We start from the raw sequence: 19537 nt of genomic DNA, 5'->3' as shown, positions 1-19537 counted from the left end.
CATCATCTTGTTTTGAATGGATGTATCATCTTAAAATGCCTGTAGTAATGATATGCTTTGGCAATGATTAGGAGTACACAGAAGTAAGATGTGAATACCAGAATCTAGATTAGAGAGAGGGGAAGGGTCTACCCAATAACGTGAGTCTTTATAAAAAGTAATAAATTTGAGTCTTTATCAAAACAATAGAATTTATTGACTATAATAGAACAATGGGACAAAGATATAATATTTAAGTTAATGATATAAGATCTAAATATTTAGTGTGTATTCAGGAACTCACAAATAAATTCCATTGGTAGAAATGCTCACAGTACCGAAATATTTTCACCCTTACATTTTCCAATTTCTTTGGAAACTCAAGGTAGGATTCTCTATTGAGTTAAGTTAGGGTCTCCTGTCATTCATTTCCACAGAATTCAAAGGTTTTCTTTCTTTTTGTTGTTAGTACTTTGCACATTTGAATTTAAATAATGATTCATATAGTTTTTGTTTGAATGCAGAGCTTTGTAACTATTATATGTTTTATGAAAGTGCACTTTCATTGTTGTCATTATTATCACTAAAGAACTTGTTAATATTAGCTTTGTGCCTGGTATATATATTTGTTGCCCAATAAACATTTGCTGAATGAACTAATAAAGTATGCATAAATAAAGAGATGTACATAGCAAAACGTGACGGAACAAACATTCCTTCCTCCCTCCCTATCTTCCTCCCTATCTTCCTCCCTCTCTCTCTCTCCCCCCCTCTCTCTATCTTTCTTTCTTTCTTCCTTTCTTTCCTGGGACTTGAACTCAGGGCCTCCTACTTGCTGGACAGGTACTCAGCCACTTGAGTCAGGGCTCCAGCCCCATTTTGGGTTGATTATTTCTGAGTTAGGATCTCACTTTATGCTGGGGCTGCTCTTCTCATGCTTTCTATGTCTCTGGGGATAATAGGTACACAGCATCATGCCTAGACATTGGTTAAGATGGACTCTTGCAAACTTTGATGCCTAGATTAATCTTAAGTTCTGATTCCCCAATTTCCACTTTCTAAGGGCTTGACATTTTCTCTGCTGTAATCTGGCCTACATCCCTCGTCTTTGGACTTCTGACTCTAACGATCTTCCTCATCAGTAGCCTTGTCCTAGAGCTGTATTTGCAGAAATGTGTGTGTGTGTGTTTGTGTGTGTTTGTGTGTGTTTGTGTGTGTGTGTCCTAATTTCTCTGCAGAAATTCTTTGCTTTGGGTTTGTCCAAAATAAGAGCCATTATCAATTTCTTCACAAAGGAGATTTTGTCCCCTTCAATAAGTCCTGCAAAACTATCAACTGTTGCTTATCTGTTATCAGGGAGAGTGTCCCTTTCTGTTTGCATGACCCTGTAGTTTTGTAGCTTTTTAATCTGGATTCGTTTCTCTGTTCCCTGGTCAGCAGCCTTAGGGTTTGGCCCATATTGTGTGGACCGAAGCTAAATTCTTCTCTTTTAGTGGACAAAGAGCCACACTGATTGGGGTCAGAACTACAAGGAGGTCCCTACTGGCCAGATAAATGAACACAGACAACTTCCTTTGTGACATTAGCATGAATTACTTCTGGCTGCAACAGGGAAACCATTTTCTAACTTAACTATTTCAAGTCCACTGGGTCTGCAAAAATTTTATGTTACTTCCACTTGGAGAATATTATAAATAACAATGTATTGATTTTTGTGTGTTTGGTCTTTGTTCATTTTTGCAAAGAGCTTTATATTTCTTCCAGGCAGCCTACCAGTGCAGAAGCTAGGTTGTCTATTGAGGGAAGGCTCATTTTGCTTCTCTAAATCATTAGGAAAAAGAAGGGCCTCTTTACTAGGCCTTCCACACCATTATCTATTATGATTTAAAAAATTAATCTTCAAGGGTGCTGGAGATGGGGAGAGGGGGAGATGGGGAGAATCAGGCTTCCACAACAGTCTAAATAGAAAAGTTCATGAGATCCCTTCTCAAATGGAGAGAAGGAAGCTGGGTATGGTGGTGCACACTTGCAATCCCAGCAACCATGGGGAACCTAAAGTAGGCAGATCTTAGCTCAGTGTCTCAGGCATGAAAACCTGTCCTAAAATTATTGGTAGAAAACAAGATTGGGGACATAGGAGAAGGTCTGCTTAGCAAATGTAAGGCTCTGGGCCTAAAGCTAAGTACTGCCAACCAAAAAATGAAACTCCACAAATCGTCAGTAATACTGTTGGTAACATAGGATCACATTTTTGTGTTATTTCTTTCCTAATGATCAAGAGTCAACATGTTTACTTACATGGGTTAGCTAATTGAATTTTCCCTGGGTAATGATCTTTTTCACAAATATTCTACTGATCACTATTCAGTTGGGACCTTGCTGGTTTCCATATCTATTTGCATGAGCTTTTTATGTAGAGGATATATAAACTTTGAAATCTCACCGGACACATCTTCTCATTTTAATATTGAGTCCCATAGTTGTTTGTGTATAGAATTTTTCATTTTTGTAGAATAAAATCTGCTGTTTTTAAGCTTAGGAAACCTTCCATCTTGTAGAAACTTGATAAAGAGTTGACCATTATTACCATTTCTAATATTAAAATTTTTAATGTATCTAGAATTTACTGCGGTGTATAGAATAAAACAAGGAATCCACTTAGCTTTCATAGACCATTTTAAAAACCTTTTTCAAGATCGTGAAAACATCATTTCCATCTCAATTGCTACAAAGGAAGGATGTGGCCACATGGCCCATTATCACAGGTGCGCATGACGTTTTTTCTGATGCCTTTTAGAATCATTTAATCAGTTAATAAAGTTAAGCTGTGGAGTTATCCTAAACCACTTCCTCCTCTTCCAGGACTACAAACTCTCCTGAGCTCTCTCTGGTTTCCGGAGCTATTTCCCTCAGTCTTCTCTGCATCATCTTTCCTGCTACCTAACTGCACTATCTTTTTACCATCTCTAGCCTGTGCGTCTCCACAGTGAGACCAAACAGATCCTTTTTATTTATTTATGTTTCTTTTTAGTTGGTTGTAGGGCTTGAACTCCATGCCTGGCACCGTCCCTGAGCTCTTTGGCTCAAGGCTAGTTCTCTACCACTTTGAGCCACGGTGCCACTTCCAGTTTTCTGGTGGTTAAGTGGAGGTAAGAGTTCTCCTGAACTTCCCTATCTGGGATTTGAACCGTGATCCTCAGATCTCAGCCTCCTATATGGCTAGGATTTTCTGGCATGAGCCACTAGTGCCCGACCAGACAGATCTTTTGAAAAATGAAATTAGAACATTGGTCAAATAACTGTCATGAAGGCTAAGACTAAATTCAAAGGCTTTCTCTGGCCTGCAAGGCTCTGGTCTTTTTTAACCAGTCTCCACCTTCATTACTCTTGAGTCAGTAATTTACTCATTGTTTTCAGACTGTATCAAGCCTTGGTTGTATGACTGAGTCTTTGCAATTGCTGCTCTCTCAGGAAGAAATACTGTTCCCCTAGACAGCCAACTGACTCTGTACTATGCTTTATTCAAGTATCTATTCAAATGTTACTTTCTTGGAGATCTAAACAGTGTACCCTTTACCTGGTTTATTTCTTCTTTCTGTGTTGCTGGGGATTGAAACTTGGGCCTTGTACATGTTAGACAAATGTTGTACCACTGAGCTACATCCAACTCTTGTTTGATGACACAGGAGCCCACTATTGTATTGTACCTCTGATTGGAGTGGAACTTGTGATCCTCTGTCTCCAGCCCCCCAATGCTGAGACTAGAGATGTGTCCTCTGTCCAGTTCACTTTCTTTCATCTCCAAATAATAACAATATACCTCTTCTTATTTAATAATATACCTTTAATTTTATGTCATATCTTGTTATATTGATCACAACTTTCAGAATAATATTGGACAATGTACCTTTGTGTGTGTGTGTGTGTGTGTGTGTGGTTTCGGTAGTTATTTTAATGGAGATATCACCAGTGTTTTACTATTAAATATTTCTCTGACTGTTGGTTTTGATCTGACAATTTTTTCTATTTCTATTTTCCCATTTCTACTCTTAAAACAATAATTGGTGTTGAACCTTATCAAATGTGTTTTATCTATGTATTCACCCATGTCATTATTTTTTTTGTGATTCTGGGGATGGAATCCAGGGCCTTGTGCATGCTAGGCAAGCAATCTACCACTGAGTTACATCCGCAACCCTCAAATATATCCAAAACATCTGTAGAAACAATTCTATCTTTTATACCTAGTGTGTGTTTGTAGATTTTCCTGAGATGAATGAGCCGACTACAGTGGATCATGCCTTTACATTCTCAAACTTAACAATATTTATTTTGTAACGTTGTGAGCATTTTACATTTTTCCAATGGACTGCTGGGTATTCAAATTTAGCTTTCCTGCTGCCCTTTCATCCTATTCTTTTTAACTCGCCCTACCACTAACCATTACTACCTGCTTATACGACTGACAAACAGATCATAAAAAGGAGCTATTATGTATCTGCTTTCAGGGTATTGTCTCCAAAATAAAAACTGCCCTATAATTTTTCTAATGAGTAAGGAGGGCCAGGTGGTGAGCATCTACAGCGCACGGTTCCATCAAACTGGATTAGCAGGACCTCATCCTGGGCTGCAGATGAAAGCCCGCCAAGCCTCCAGTTGACATTTGTTAATGGAAGCCACCATTTGCAAAGAGCATTTTCTTGTGAAGAAAAATGTTTACGTGCATTAGCTCACTGAGACTTCTCACCAGTCCTAGGAAGGAATTATTCTTATTTCTCTTTTGCAAACCGAGATAGCTGGGGCAGGGAAGGGTTAATTATTCAGCCTAACTCAAACAGTCCTTAGATGGCAGAGCTACAATTTACATGTAGAGCTGTCTGGCTCCAAAGACCAGCTGAATTTCCCAGGACAGATAGGGTGGGATATGGCAAAGATAAGGATGCTCAAGCTTGGAGATAGAGTACAAGGTGTGCCATGGAAGAGGGATGTTATTGAGATTTCCATTCATTTGAAGAGATGTTGAGAGCCCTTAGGGAAGAATCAGAGTAGAATAGGGAGAAGGGTGCTTTGAGCTGAGAGAACAACAAAGCTAAAGTTGCACCATCAAGAAAGCCTAGGATGTGCTTAGAAAACAAGAGAGTAAAGCTCTTGACATGGTGGCTTGTGTTCTTGGCTGCTCAATGATATAGATGAGGCTGGAAACAGATTTGTCTCCTTGAGAAATCTAAAAGATAGACGAATCGAGCTTTTCTTTTTTCTTTTTCTAACTGTAAGGGTGATGTACAAAGAGGTTACAATTACATAAGTAATGAGTACATTTCTTGTTGAACAGTTTTACCCCCTCCCTTGTTTTCTCCCATTGTCCCTCCTCTCCTGATCCCTCTATATCAAGTTGTAAAGTTCATTTCCACCATAGCGTCTTGTGAGTATCACTGTTGCATTGGTTCAACCATTGTCCTTTGTCTCACCATTTTATTGTTCCCCTTCCATTCCCCAAATCAGATAAACATATATACAAGACAAAGGGTACCAAAAAAAAAAAACAGTGAAAACAGGGAATAAACCAAAGGGGGAAAAACAAGGAAAAAATAACTTCACACAATACATTAACAAACAAAAACAAAGAAACAGAAAACCCCTCTTGTTTCCATATTTTGGAGTTCATTTCAATTAGCATCATTTTATATGGTCATATGTACATAGCTGTGGAGCGATTGTGCTCACCTACTAGGACTATCTTAAACATATACTAATTATTACAAATGAGGGAAAACATGGAGCCTATGTTTCATTGGGCCTGGCTTACTTCACTTAATATGATTTTTTTCCCCCAAGGCTTTCCATTTCCTTACAAATGGGGCAATGTCATCCTTTCTGATGGATGAATAGATAGGTTAGGAGAGAGGAGTCAGTCCTCTTCTGTGGTATGTACATAGCACATAGGCAGCAAGGAACCATTGCAGCTATTTTGACAAGGAGCTGCTAACAATCAGATAAGAATGGATCAAAGTGAGTAGAGATAGGAAAATGATGCTCCCATTAATAATAAGTCAAGGACTAAAGGTTTGAAGAGGTACATTAAGAACAGACATCTAGACCCTGACTTAAGATCTGGTAAAGGGAAGGTCTGGTGACATTGCAATAGTTTTCAGGGTACAGGGAAGAGCAGAGCCAAGATGCCTTCAAGGCCCTGGGGGCTGGGTCACTGGAAGGAAGGCTGTGTCTCAATGGATGGGCTGACACTAGAGGCAAATGTGGTCGGTGGGTAGAAATTGGCAAGACACTCACATAGAAGTTTATTATTTCTAGAGTTAGGTTTGGACTCATTTCCATAAAAATAGTAACTCAATTGTAGGAGGCTTTTATTTTTTATTTAAGAGTATGATTTTTATTAAAGATCAGAGTGCTGAAGCCAAGCAGAGATGTTCCATTGTAGTTGCACATCAAAATCACCTATAAAAGCTGGGTATTGGGTGGCTTACGTTTATCATCCCAGCTACTCAGGTGGTGGAGACTGAGGTTCAAAGCTAGCTGGGACAGGAAAGTCCATTAGACTCTTATTTCCACTTAACTACCCAAAAAGCCAGAAGTGGAGCTGTGGCTCAAGAGCACAAAAAAAGCTAAATGACAAGAGCCCAGGATTTAAGCTGAAGCTCTAATAAAGGCGCGTGCACACGCACACGCGTGCACACACACACACACATACTCACACACAAAGTCAGAGGGAGTTATTGCTGGAAAAATAAAAGTTTTAGACTGGAGGTTTGCAAACAACTTAGCCACAGGTAATGTTTCAACAACAAAACTTCACTATGGAAATAGACCAAAGCAGAACCAGGCTGCAGGAATCACAGCCCAGAACCCAATTTGTTTCCTAGTTGCCCTAAACTCTGCCCAACAGGTTCAGTCCAACCTTCTCCCTTTCATGGAAGGAGAGGAAGGCTTGTGAGGGCAGAAGCAATTGATTTATGTTAACACTGTGGTTGGGTCCCTCTCCACTTTTGTTCTTCTTCACAAGGAGAGAGGGCTGCTTCCTCTCTCCTAACCTATCTCCCCCAGATTCACTCTCCATTCCAATAAAGAAGTAGAGGCATCAAATTACCCTGGGCAGCTCTGCTACAAGGTTAAGTGAGGGAAGAGCTGTGATTCCTTCCTGTCCTGAATTCTGCCTTTCCTCTACAGGGATCTCATTTATCTGGACTGCTCTAGTTTCAGCCTCGCTCATAAAGCCGAGCGGCCTGCACAATCGTTATCTGTCCAACACAGGGAGATAAAAATGCCTGGTTAGTTTTAAAGGGAAAGTTTCAGTGATTGAAATTTTATCAACAGGATAAATGTGGGAAACTTTTATTTATTTATTTTTTGGTTCATATCCCTATCTGAGGAAAAGATACCTAAGAGCTTATTGAAAATGAGGATTGTTAAATAACTTTTGAATATCTTCCGTGATTATCCAAGGAGGACACTTGGAGATCTATGCGCTCCCTAATGGATTTTTCTTTTGTTTTGAGTTTATTATTTTTCTGTTCGTTTGTACTGGGGCTTGACCTCAGGACTTCCTATTTGCTAGGCAGGTACTCTACCACTAAGCCATGCCTCCAGCCATTGATAGACTTTTGACACTATGTATATACTTGGTAATCATTCCCAGGCCATGTCCTGGCTGCAATGCAATTCCTTGGAAATGTTTATCATCATGGATAGAACCACAACTTTGCAAGAGATACATTTCTGACAAGGGTAAAGTTAACCTTGAATTCCTATATCCTTATTATCCGAAATTTGAAAGATTCTTCCCAAACAATTGCATCAGGGTGATTTATTTATTATTTATTTATTACCACTTTTCTCCTTCGTGCCACTTTCTTATACGAGGTGTCTTGGCCGAGTTGAGTTGCTAATATTCTGTTGCATAATCACAGGTGTAATCGGGATGGTTAAGAAGCCAGGCTATTTTTCTATTACCACGCAGGACCTCTCTGTTGTGTGGAGCATCCCTCTCTTGTATTCAACCACGCACATCTGAATCCATCTTTCTTTTTAAGGAGACTGGCAACATGCTTTTCTTTTTCTTAATGCCAGGTGATTCTGCAGATTTCTAGTTAATGTACAACTTCCGGTTGTACAGAAAAACAGTGGTTGCTCTCTCTCTCAATTACCTCCCAGCAGTCTGCAAGAATACCCATTCCTTTTATTTCTGAGATCGTTGTAACTTTTCTTTCTCAGTACTGTGGGGCAGGGTCTACTCTTTGTGTCTGGGGTGGGCAGGGGTGGGGGGCGGGGCGGGGGCTGTGCTCTGTGTATGCCTGTCTTTCATTTATGGCAAGTTGGCCACAAACTTGCCAAGGCAGAAGTCTGCCCCAGCTCTGTGGGACGGAGCTCCCTGGTGCCCCACTTTGTGTGGCCGGTACCCCATCATAGAGCTCATCATACCTCCTGGTGCCTCAGAACCCACACCCCAGTTCACTCACATAGTAGCACTAAAAATAAACTGGGGAATTCAGTAAATGAATAATTCAGCGAACATATTCAGTCTTGAATATCTGAAAACTCCTATTTAACAGAGGATTGAGCTTACCCAGCTGTTTACATTTTCCCCCTGCAATCTCGCTCCTTCTTTCTTTGATTTATATCAGGAGGCAAAAGCAGCTGTGGCTCGAAATACATATGCATTCGTTTCCAGACTCCAGCTTTTGCTCCTCCTCCGTCTCTCCTTTCCCCTGGGCTGCTCCTTACCCATCTCCAACTTCACAGGTCTCAGGCACTGTGTGGCTGGTGCCTTAGCTCCATGGACATCCTGCTGGCTGTGAGGAAGAATGTAGGACCATGATAATGAACCCATGGACAAGGCACTCCTGTCGTGTTCATTTAGCAGTCGCCCTGTTTACATACATAAAGGGGTAGGGGAAGACTTTGAAGGGGGCTTGAGTGTGGCATTTCCCAATACCTGGTCACATGTTAAAAAGTCAGATTCCTGGATTCCCAATAGGTCCAGAAATGTGCACATGTAGAGAAAGGGCCTGGAAATCTGCATTCAGATCAGTGGGGCGAGAGAATCCTTATTGCTACACAAGTTTAGGAAAGAACACTGCTCTAGAAAGACTTGTTGCTCCCTGCTGGGAGGAGCCAGAAACCCAAGTCCTGTGTCAGACTGGCAGAGTGAAAGACTAGATGCCAGAGTTTCCGCTCAGGGTCCATACTTGGTCCTACAGGGGTGGTGCAGAAATGAAGAGTCCTCAGAGATGGAAGAGTTACAAGAAAGGACAGGGTATCTCTTAGTAACAGCCATTGAGCTCAGACCAGACCTGCTATAGTGTGCTTTGGGCCTTCAGATTGGATGTAGTCTTTCTTCTAGACCAGTGACCTGGTCCATTAGTGAAACCCTGTATAGGTGTTCCTCTAGTTTACCCTGCCTGAGAAGACTTGGAGAAGAGAAGGTGATAATGGGTCACTAGAGCAGACACAGGTAAAGTGAAGTTCTAGATGCCACAATGTGGAAGCTTACACGGAGCAGCAAGGAACGAGGGTTCAACATACAGTAGTTGGGCTTTTTGTTGTTTGTTTTAATACAAATTCATCATACTCAGGGATGAAAATTCTTATTATGAACCTCCAATGTTAGATTCCCTGGGTGATATTAAGTCCCTCTAGAGCACACTTTGAATGTAAAATTTTAGATTTTCAATGATTCAAGCCTTTTATATTTTTATAGAGGATAAATGATCATTGAATCCAAATAAAGCAAAAATTAGTTTTCAGTTATAAATCATTTACTGCCTATTTTATGCCTAATAACTTAATTATGTCACTCTGGAATTGATGAATTTGTGGGGGAAAAACATGCAGAATTACATTGGCTATTGCTGTGAATCCAGTGATGTGAAGATGTTAGATTTATGTATGTTAATTTGATTCATATGCAAGTCAAAACATGCATATTTTTAATCAGCAGATGGTTTAATATGCTTTTCACACTTGTAAAATATGAGAAGTACTGTGAGCTATTTTCTGCCTTGTCATTCATTCTGTCAACAGTACTTATTGTGAAGCCAGTAAATGTGGTGCATTTGGGTATAAGGCAGATTTACAGATCGAATGCAAACTACATTCCTATGAAGAAGGGAGGGGAAACCTAAGCACAGATTTTTCTTAATGTATGCATTTATTGTGTGAGCCATTTGAACACAGGATTTAAGTAGACTTCCAGTGCCTCGAATTTCAGAGTGGCCTTAAAACTATTTTTTGGTTGAACTTTTAATTATTCTGTGTATGTGTGTGTCTTAAACTCAGAGCCTTGAACTCTTACGCAGCCTTTCTCACTCAAGGTTGGCATTCTACCACTTGAGCTCCACTTCTGGCTCGTTAACTGGAGATAAGTCTCGCAGACTTTTCCAGCTACACTGGGCTCTACCTATGATTCTCATATATTAGTCTCTTCAGTAGCTTGGATTAAAAGTATGAACCACTGGCATCTAGTTTATTAGTCTTTTTATTGAAGTCATTCATTCATTCACTTACCCACTTATCCACTAGATAATATTACACAACCCACCTGCCTGCAGTATACGTAAGCAGCACATCATAAAGAAAACCTGATGAGAAAAACCCTGGAAGAGTTTTCAGATCTATTTTAAAAAGAGATGATGAACTGTTCAAATGGAATCTTGGGTCATTTGTGCAGAGGTAGCTTGCCCTCATCCGCACATCCCAGCTCTCTTCCTGTTTGTTGGGCCAACTGTAGGACGGAGGGGTAGAGATGGCTGCCTTCAGAAGACTGAGATCTACTGAGGACCCCAACTTCTGCAGCTGCTCAAGCTGTTGCCCAAGGCCTCTGGTTAGCCTCCTTCCAAAAGCCATTTCTGCTCCATAGCCTTGGTTTGGTTGTCAAGGACTAATTAGCCAGTGATTAAGTTTACTGGGGAAGCAGTTCTCCATTGAAAAGAATGCTTGAATAAATCCCTGGGTAATATGAATACTTTATATGCCTTTATTTCTTAATTTATTTTTATAGCTCTGTTGTTTCCTAAATGGAGGACAGACATATGGAACTCACTACCCTGGAATTCATATAGGAGCTAGTCAATTTTCATTATATTTTAGACGGCTGATAGCAACTTAGTGGTCTACTTTGAATTATTGTTTAGTTTGACATTCATTGTTAACAGAAGTCTTTTTATCATGGAAAAATAGTATATATGTATCTATATATATAATATTAAATTGACCATTTCCAAGACTTTGAAGTGAATAGTTCAGTGGTCTTGTGCATGTTCACAACGTCTTTTCAACCACTAGTGTCATCTATTTCCAGAACTTTCTTATCATTCCAAATGGAAAACTGTACTTATTGAACAATAGCTTTCTCTCTCTCTGCTCCCTCTCTTCAACCTCTGCTAACCCTTATTGTACTTCTGTCTCTGTGGATCTGATTGCGCAGAGTATTCATCTAAATGGAATCACACAATTCTTGGCCTTGTTTCACTTCACTTCATGTTTCAAGGCTCATCCATATTGTAGCTATAGCTACTATTAGAATTACATTCTGTTGAGGGCTGAATATTCCTCTGTGTGTGTGTGTGTGTGTGTGTGTGTGTGTGTGTGTGTGACATGTATGGATTTTACATTTTGCTTATTCACCTGTTGATGGTTGTTTGGTTTGTTTCCACTCTTTGAAAATGCACTGCTGGGAAGTGGCGCTGTAGCTCAAGTGGTAGAGCGCTCGCCTTGAGCTGAAGAGCTGAGGGACAGTGCCCAGGCCCAGAGTTCAAGCCCCATGGCCGACCAAAAAAAAAAAAAAAAGACAATGCACTGCTGTAAACCTTGATGTACAAATGTTCATTTAGGTCCCTTATCTCAGTTCTTTTGGGGCACAAGCCTAGGAATGAAATCGTTGGAAATTGTATGGCAATCCTTTATTTAATATTTGGAGGAAACAGCAAACTTCTCCATAAAGGCTACACATTATTGTTAAATTTAAAACCTATTTCTCCAGACTCTTGGTGTTATTCAAATAAATGATTCAGATATAAGATAGTCTTCAAAAAATTAATTTTCATTTCAGTAGTTATGCTCAGTAAAGGCCATCCTAGAGAAGAGAGAAGGGGGTGTTCAGGAGGAAAGATGAGGATAGGAGAAGTTCTACCCTGAACCTTCTGCACATGCATGCTGTGTTTTGTTTGAATTGTAGCACATAGTCCGTGTGACTCATACTCTTACTTCTGCTCATTTTTTTCTCCAGTTGGACTAACAGGGAGGCAGGTGCTTTAGCAGGAGATGCATTGTACAAATACCACAAATATTTATGGCTGACTCCATGGATTGTGTAGACTAAAACATAACAGAGAGCAGATAAATCTTCTAATATCCCTTTCTGTTTCTGGATGCTAAGTTCCAAGTTCTAGCAATTATAGATCCATGGGGGGAAGTAATGTCCCACAAAAAATAAGCTTGTTTTTGGCTTTTTTTTTGTACCTGTACGGAGGCTTGAACTCGGATCCTGAATCATGTTGCTTGGGCTTTTTTTTTTTCTCAAGGCTAGTGCTCTGCGACTTGATCCACAGCTCCATTCCTGGCTTTTTTTTAATTGGTGATAAAAGTCTTGCAGACTTTCTTGCCAGGGCTGGCTTCCTACTAAGATCCTCAGCTCTGAGGCTCCTGAGGAGCTAGGATTCTAGGCGTGGGCCACCAATGCCTGGCTAGAAGCAATGTTGTTTTTTTAAGGTAAAATAAATCAAGTGGTAATAGAGGAAATTACTGAAGGTGGGTTAGCCTCTCTACAACATGTGGGCCAAGGAGGGTGGACTCCTGACCCAAAGAGATGGAAGTTGCTGCCATTCCTACAGCACGTTTCTCTGCATTGCTTTTGGGCATTGGCAAATGGAAGGTGAAAAAAAATTAGGATTTTTCTCTGCAGAGCCAGATGAAGCATATACAGATATTCAGGAGCCCAATATCACAAAATATTGACAAGTTTCTTTTGTCATGTTGCCAAGGTATTGTCTGTATTGTCTGATGAGAATATCTTACCTTTGAAAACATAAAGGAAGGTAATATTTTCATTTTCTTGAAAGGTGAGAGGTTTTTTTTTTTTAAAGTTCACATAATATTGATTAGAACATTTTGGTCCACGCAACAGACGTGAGCTTGAACTAAATCAATCAGAAAGGAAATTCTCTGGAAAGAAATGGGCTGGTTCATGGTTGTGGAGGGTAGACAGAACCAGCAGGAAAGGAGCGTGCTGAAGGTCTCAGAGGACAGCCTGGGCCTGTCCAGGGGCCTGAAGGAAGCTGTGGATGGTGTTTGGCCTTTTTCTCTCTCTGCTTACTTAGTAGCAGGAAGGGAGCTTTTAATGATGTGCCCATCCCCACCCCCTACCACCACTACCATCATTGGTGGTTCAACCATAGGGTAAGTCATTTATTTGAATGGTTCTCAGAGGTCTGGCTATTTACAAAGCAAGAGGAAGTTGAGATGTGATTACCAAATAAAGGGGCTGGCAGAAGTTTTCTTTTAAATTTTTTTTTTGGGGTCCGGTCGTGGGGCCTGAACTCTGGGCCTGGGCACTATCCCTCAGCTCTTCAGCTCAAGGTTAGCGCTCTACCACCTAAGCCACAGCGCCACTTCCAGCTTTTTTTTCTTTTTGCTTATGCGGTGCTGAGGAATCGAACCCAGGGCCTCAGGCATGCAAGGCAAGCGCTCTACCACTGAGCCACCTTCCCAGCCCTTTCTTTTTAATTTTTAAATCAATGAGTTCTTTGACCTTTGTGAAATAAGTTTGTTTTTAAGCTTACTGTACAATTATGACATTCTTACTTTAGAGACCGAGCCTCACTATGCATTCCAAGTGGGTCCCAAACTTGCTTTGTAGCTCAGGCTGGCTTCGAACTCATGATCCTCCTGTCTCCAAAGCTCCTGAGGCCTGGAATGATAGGTGAGCGCCGTCATGCTTGGCAATTATAGTATTCTCCATAGGCGCATTCAATCACATTGCACTCTGTTCTTTTTTCATTTTGATAAATATTATTTTACATGATCAGAGGCAAATAGGCATTGTGCATTTTGTGTTCCTTTCCTAAGAGTAGCCTCCTTTGGTCTCACTGTGTTTGAATGCCTAGAGTCCTGTACAATTTTTCATGTCTGGGTGTATTTTAGATCTAGAGAAAATAAGTGCCATTTGTCTTGTCTGAGCTTGACTTACTTCACTTAACATGATTTGTTCTAGGTCCATCCATTTCCCTGGTCTATATTCTTCTTGAAGCTCTGAAAATGAATCTTTCAAATATGGATTGACAGACATGGAGCCAGAGGGTCATATGGGGTAAAATAATCCTGGGGAAATCAGTTAACCATATTTTAGAGAAATTTGTCATTTAATTTATTTACTTTTCTTTCTTCTATTTTTCTTTTTATCTTTTTGTTCTGAGACCGGGACTTGAACTCAGTACCTGACACTTTGCTCATTGGCTGGCACTCTGCCAACTGAGCCATGCCTCCAACCCCTAATTTACTTACTTTGCAACTAAAGAATACAAGGCATGACATTTAATTCATCAAATCAAACAAAAATACAGTTTGATCTTATATAACGGCTGACTAAAAACAATGTTTTAAATAGACCTCATTTCATGAAAGATTTTGAAGTAGGATGACCACTGTTTTCTTCCAGATCCTTCGTCTGGCACATTTGAAGTACTCGCTTCAAAGTAGCTAAAGCCAAAATGAGATGGGATGGGAAGACTACATCTTAAGATCTCACACATCTCAGGAACAGGGGCCTTCTGGAGCAATCAGAAGTAGAAAGTGCTAGCCCAGCCAGAAGCTTTTCAGAGCACAAAATGAATAACCATTTGTGGCTGCCAGGCTGTCAAAGGTTGTGCCTCTGTTTTGTCTCCACATTTAGGTTTCCTTCCTCTTTCTGCAGAGAGAGGAGGAGATCCTCAGCTTCCTTCTCAGAAATTCGGGTCTCAGCTCTTGTGTAAATATTGCTACCACCTGAGCTGCATGGTGATTGAGTCCTCGCTGCAGAGCAATGGGCTCTTATGTGGGCCCTGCCTGCCTCCATCTTGGTCTGGAAATCATGAAGGCTGGAGGTCAGGTATCACCCTGTCATTGAGGGAGAAAGAGGCTTTGGGATCCATCAGACATGCACCCAGACAAGGTTGGTCCTGTAGGTTTAGGAGAAACAGAAGCTAAAGAGAGCAAGCAGGAGGGCAAAGGAAGATGAGAGAAATATGGGACCTTGAAGGTTATTGTAGAAGAGAAAACCAATGAAGGGTAGAGGAGAAGCTGAACGCAGTGATTAAGTCAAAGGGCTTTCAGATAAGTGAAAGAATACCCAACAGGGGTGTGGGAAACAGAAGAGTCAGGTAGAGAAAGAGAGGAGGGAGGAGGACACAGGCAAGAAGGAAGAAGGGTCCAATGTCACAGAGAGTCAAGCTCCTTAAAGGTAGTGTCTTGGGTTGACATGCTGTTGTTCTATCTTGTTTAGAGAGGCAGCTATTTGAATATGCTTTCTCATTGCCATTTGAAAAACTCCTTAACTTTTCAGCAATTAAACTTATTAACCATTTTTCAATCCAAGAGTTACAAAGTGGCTATTATAGTCTGCAGAAAGGCTACTCTTTTTTGGGGGGGGGTCCGGTAGTGGGGCTTGAACTCTGGGCCTGGGCGCTGTCCCTCAGCTCTTCAGCTCAAGGCTAGCGCTCTACCACTCGAGCCACAGAGCCACTTCCGGCTTTTTTCTTTTTGCTTATGTGGTGCTGAGGAATTGAACCCAGGGCCTCAGGCACATGCAAGGCAAGCACTCTACCACTGAGCCACCTTCCCAGCCCAGAAAGGCTAATCTTTTACTGCTTTAAAATAGACCAGAATTTATTGAGTTGTGAAACAGTTGAGAAAACTAAATATGGCCACTATTTAGCTACTTATATCCTTATTTATCTTGATTTTCTTAATTGTAAAAATATTATAATCATATGTTTTAAAAATGGAGACAGAAACATGAAAATAAAATTACATACCTCCATAACCTAACAATTACTTTTGTTCGGCAAGAATTAACTCCTAATATTTTATATATACTTTTTTATTTGCAATTTTGTAGAATTTTTTCAAAACAGACTACATCAACAGACTACAGATTTCAGAAACAACAAAAGAGATATTTAAAAATAAAAAGCAGTACCCTTCTTTCATCGTAGTTTTGAGTTCTCCAGTTTTCCCCCACAATTAAAAATGCTCTTTATTTACTCCCATGGATGGCCTAATCTGTGTGCATACATTCCTTCACCAATACAATACAAATGCACAATACAAATATGTGTTCACAATACATGTACATTTTTTTGCTATCACACTTAATTTATTTTTCCAATATGGTAGCCTATCTACGTTTTTGCATTGTTTTTCCACTTCACAATATCCCATAGAGATAAATTCCATGTACAAAACCTTTAAAATTTAATATAATGGATACACACATTGCCATTCTCTTTATTCTCATCATCCTTAGTGGCTGTAAGAAGTTAGAGCAAATGATTCATCTCTTCCTTTAATAAGTATTTACCAAGCACTTGCCACATCTGCAGAGCAACAGTGATTCTAAGATGGATAAAGAAGATGAAGCACATCCTTGAAGGACTCACAGAAGAATGGCTGACACAGACAGGTAAACAAATAATTACAGGTAGGCTCTATATACCAAGGTGGAAGAAAGTAAGTGCCAGGAGAATAAAGGGAGGATATTCCAAGACCCTTGAATGAAATGTTGAAGAGTTAGGGAGTCAGCTCATAGACAAGGAGCAAGAAGAGACACCAAGAATGAGATATGCAAATGACATGACCACCTGGTCCAGCTGGGTAAAGATCCTGCTTTTCGGTCTTGAACTTGTGGCTAAGAGATCCATATAAAAAATGCAATTATATGTAACTTACAGTAGATAACTTTTTCTAGATTTTGGAGAATTTCTTTGGCTAGAGTCCCAGAAGTGGGATTGCTGAGTCAAACTGTAGAAGGACTCTGACCTCTACATCCAGCCAGAATGCTTTCCAGAGGGACCATTTTGTTTTGTGACAATACCCACAAGCGATGTATGTGCACGCTGGGCCTCCGTAGCTTCTTACCTGTACCGTTTCTTTGTTTGAACATGTATTTCTTCGATTAAAGCTAAAGATCCCTATGGATTTGTTACAACTTCTTCTTATGTGGGTTTTTGTTTACATACAACCCTTGAGAATCTATATTCAACGTTAGCTGTCATAAGCCTTACTTACAATGCAGATATTCAGATTTTCATTTTTCATGAAAGGTGCCAATATCTTTTTCTGGTTGGGTTACATTTTAAAAACTTCAACGTAAGTTTTTAAGCTAGATCCATTTGTACCAATTTCCTCTTTTTTCTTCTAAGTTGAGTAGCATTTCTATTTAGAAGTTTAACAAGTATTCTCTTTTCTTCTGGTTTGTCTTAATATATATTTGACTCATTAATCATTAGAACTTATGTTGGCTATATGAAATGGTCTGAGAATTCAACTAGCTTTTCTCCTTCTCCCAATTACCAATGAGTTATTTGAACTTTACTTTCTCTATTGATTTTTCTGTGTAAGACTTTATTTCTTTAGATCAGTTTTGTGTTCATGGTGAAATGGAGATGAAGCTGACATACTGTAAGATTGCTTGTTGCACGACACGAATAGGGAAAGGAAGGGGTGAATGGACAGGGTACAGATGGCTTTTAGGACAATGAAAATATGCTATATGACATGGTGATGGTGACATGTGTCATTATACATTTGTCAAACCCTAGAGAATATGCTATGTCAGGAATGAATCCTAACCTAAGGACTCTGGGTACAAATGATGTGCCAATGAAGTTTCATCAATTGAAGCAGATGTACCACTGTGGTGTGGGGTGCTGGAAAAACTGTATGTGGAGACACAGGGGGATGTGAGCTATTTCTATATCTTTTTTATTTCAAAGATTAAATCATTTAGGGATCAACTAGGTCATCCATTGGATTGAATTTCCAGCCCTTTTCTGAAACGTGTCACATCAGCTTAAGACAGACATTTCCTCTGACTTATCCAGTGTTCCTGCAGCAGCGTTTCTATTTATATATTGAAAGTATGACAACACAGCACCAATAGGCTTAGGTAAAGCTTGTCAGTGTTTTGTTAATAGGGAAATCTGCCACGGAAAGACCTTACTTTGGAAGCCTACCGGATTGATGGCGGAGTAGTGGAGGGCACTTTTGAAGAAGAGAGATTGCAAACAGCTGAGGACACTGTTAGTCAAGGTCCTAGCGTTGGTGGGAAGGATGAATAGAATCTGCTACCGTTATGGGTACCCAGGCTCAAGTCTGTGACTTCAATACAGTTTCAATCTCGTTGGAAGCCAAGCCCATTAGGAAATGTGGTTTATTGCAAAACAAAAAGGAACTCCTGGCCTTACTAAAACTTGACTGGGTTGTCAGCCAGCCAGCCAGGGTTCGAGCTAGGCGAGAGTTAGCTAGCTGGGAACTGCCAGCCAGAGACTCTCCAACCTACTGAAGTGCCACCTGCCAAGCTTATCAAACATGTAGATTTCTGGGCCAGTAGGAGGTCTCGCTGGGTGGGCTGTGGAAACTTTCCTGACCTCTCTTTGAAGCCTGGAAAAGATTAAAAAAAAATTCCCATAGATGCTGCTACAGATTTCTGAAGGATTTTCCTCTTCCCGTGAAACACTGGTACCTGCGTTCCTGGCACCTGAGAAAAGTGCCCCCAGGAGGGCGGACACGCACAGCTGGGCACATCTGCTCAGGTAAAGTTCGGCGACAATTTCCAGACGTTCTGCGTCCTGTCCTTCCCCAGAGGTCAAGAGCTTACTTGATTGGTGATCATCCAGCCCAATCGGATTTCTCAGAGGACGGCTGAACCTTCAATGCCACCATCACCCAACGTCCCACAACTGCTTCTGGACTGATTGGAGTTGGAAAGCAGTCAAGGACCACCGGCACTAGTCGACTAGTCGATGGGGGGGGGGAGCGGATAGAGGGGTTTGTGTGGTTGAAACAGACTAGTCTAGGGTCAAGCTAGTTCGGAGCCATGTCTCTCGCGCCCTGTGCCCGTTTAGACTTGCTTTTGTAATGCCATCTCCCCCCACCCCCATTCTGTCCTTTGTACCCCCTCCTGGAAGTCCATGACCATTTTCCTCTCCTGCTCCTGGGGGCCATAGTGTCTCCTGCTGTATACCGGATGGTGGAGAAGGGGGCTGCGGTTAAGCTCAGAAGTTGGGGGGGGGGTTCGCCCAGCCCCTCTGCCATGGGGCGACCCTCTCTTCCTCCAAAGCCGCGGGTGACAGCGAGACGATGTGCACCTCATCACTCCGGGTGACTGTAGTGTCCAAAGGGGAGCGCTCTTGGGGTCTGCCCCACCCCCACCCCCGTACCCCAGGGGTCAGGACTGGTGGGGGGGGGAGGAGGTGGGACAAGGCGGGGGAGGAAGGACCCGACGGCGGCGGCGACGTGGTGCCACCGCCAACCCGGGGGCGCCCGAGTCCGTGCGCGCGCACGCGGCGCGCCC

Source organism: Dipodomys ordii, unplaced genomic scaffold (genome assembly GCF_000151885.1).
Source record: "Dipodomys ordii isolate 6190 unplaced genomic scaffold, Dord_2.0 Scaffold122, whole genome shotgun sequence".
In the NCBI taxonomy this organism is placed as follows: domain Eukaryota; kingdom Metazoa; phylum Chordata; class Mammalia; order Rodentia; family Heteromyidae; genus Dipodomys; species Dipodomys ordii.
The sequence above is the reverse complement of the archived record's forward strand: the minus strand, read 5'-3'. Positions refer to the sequence as shown.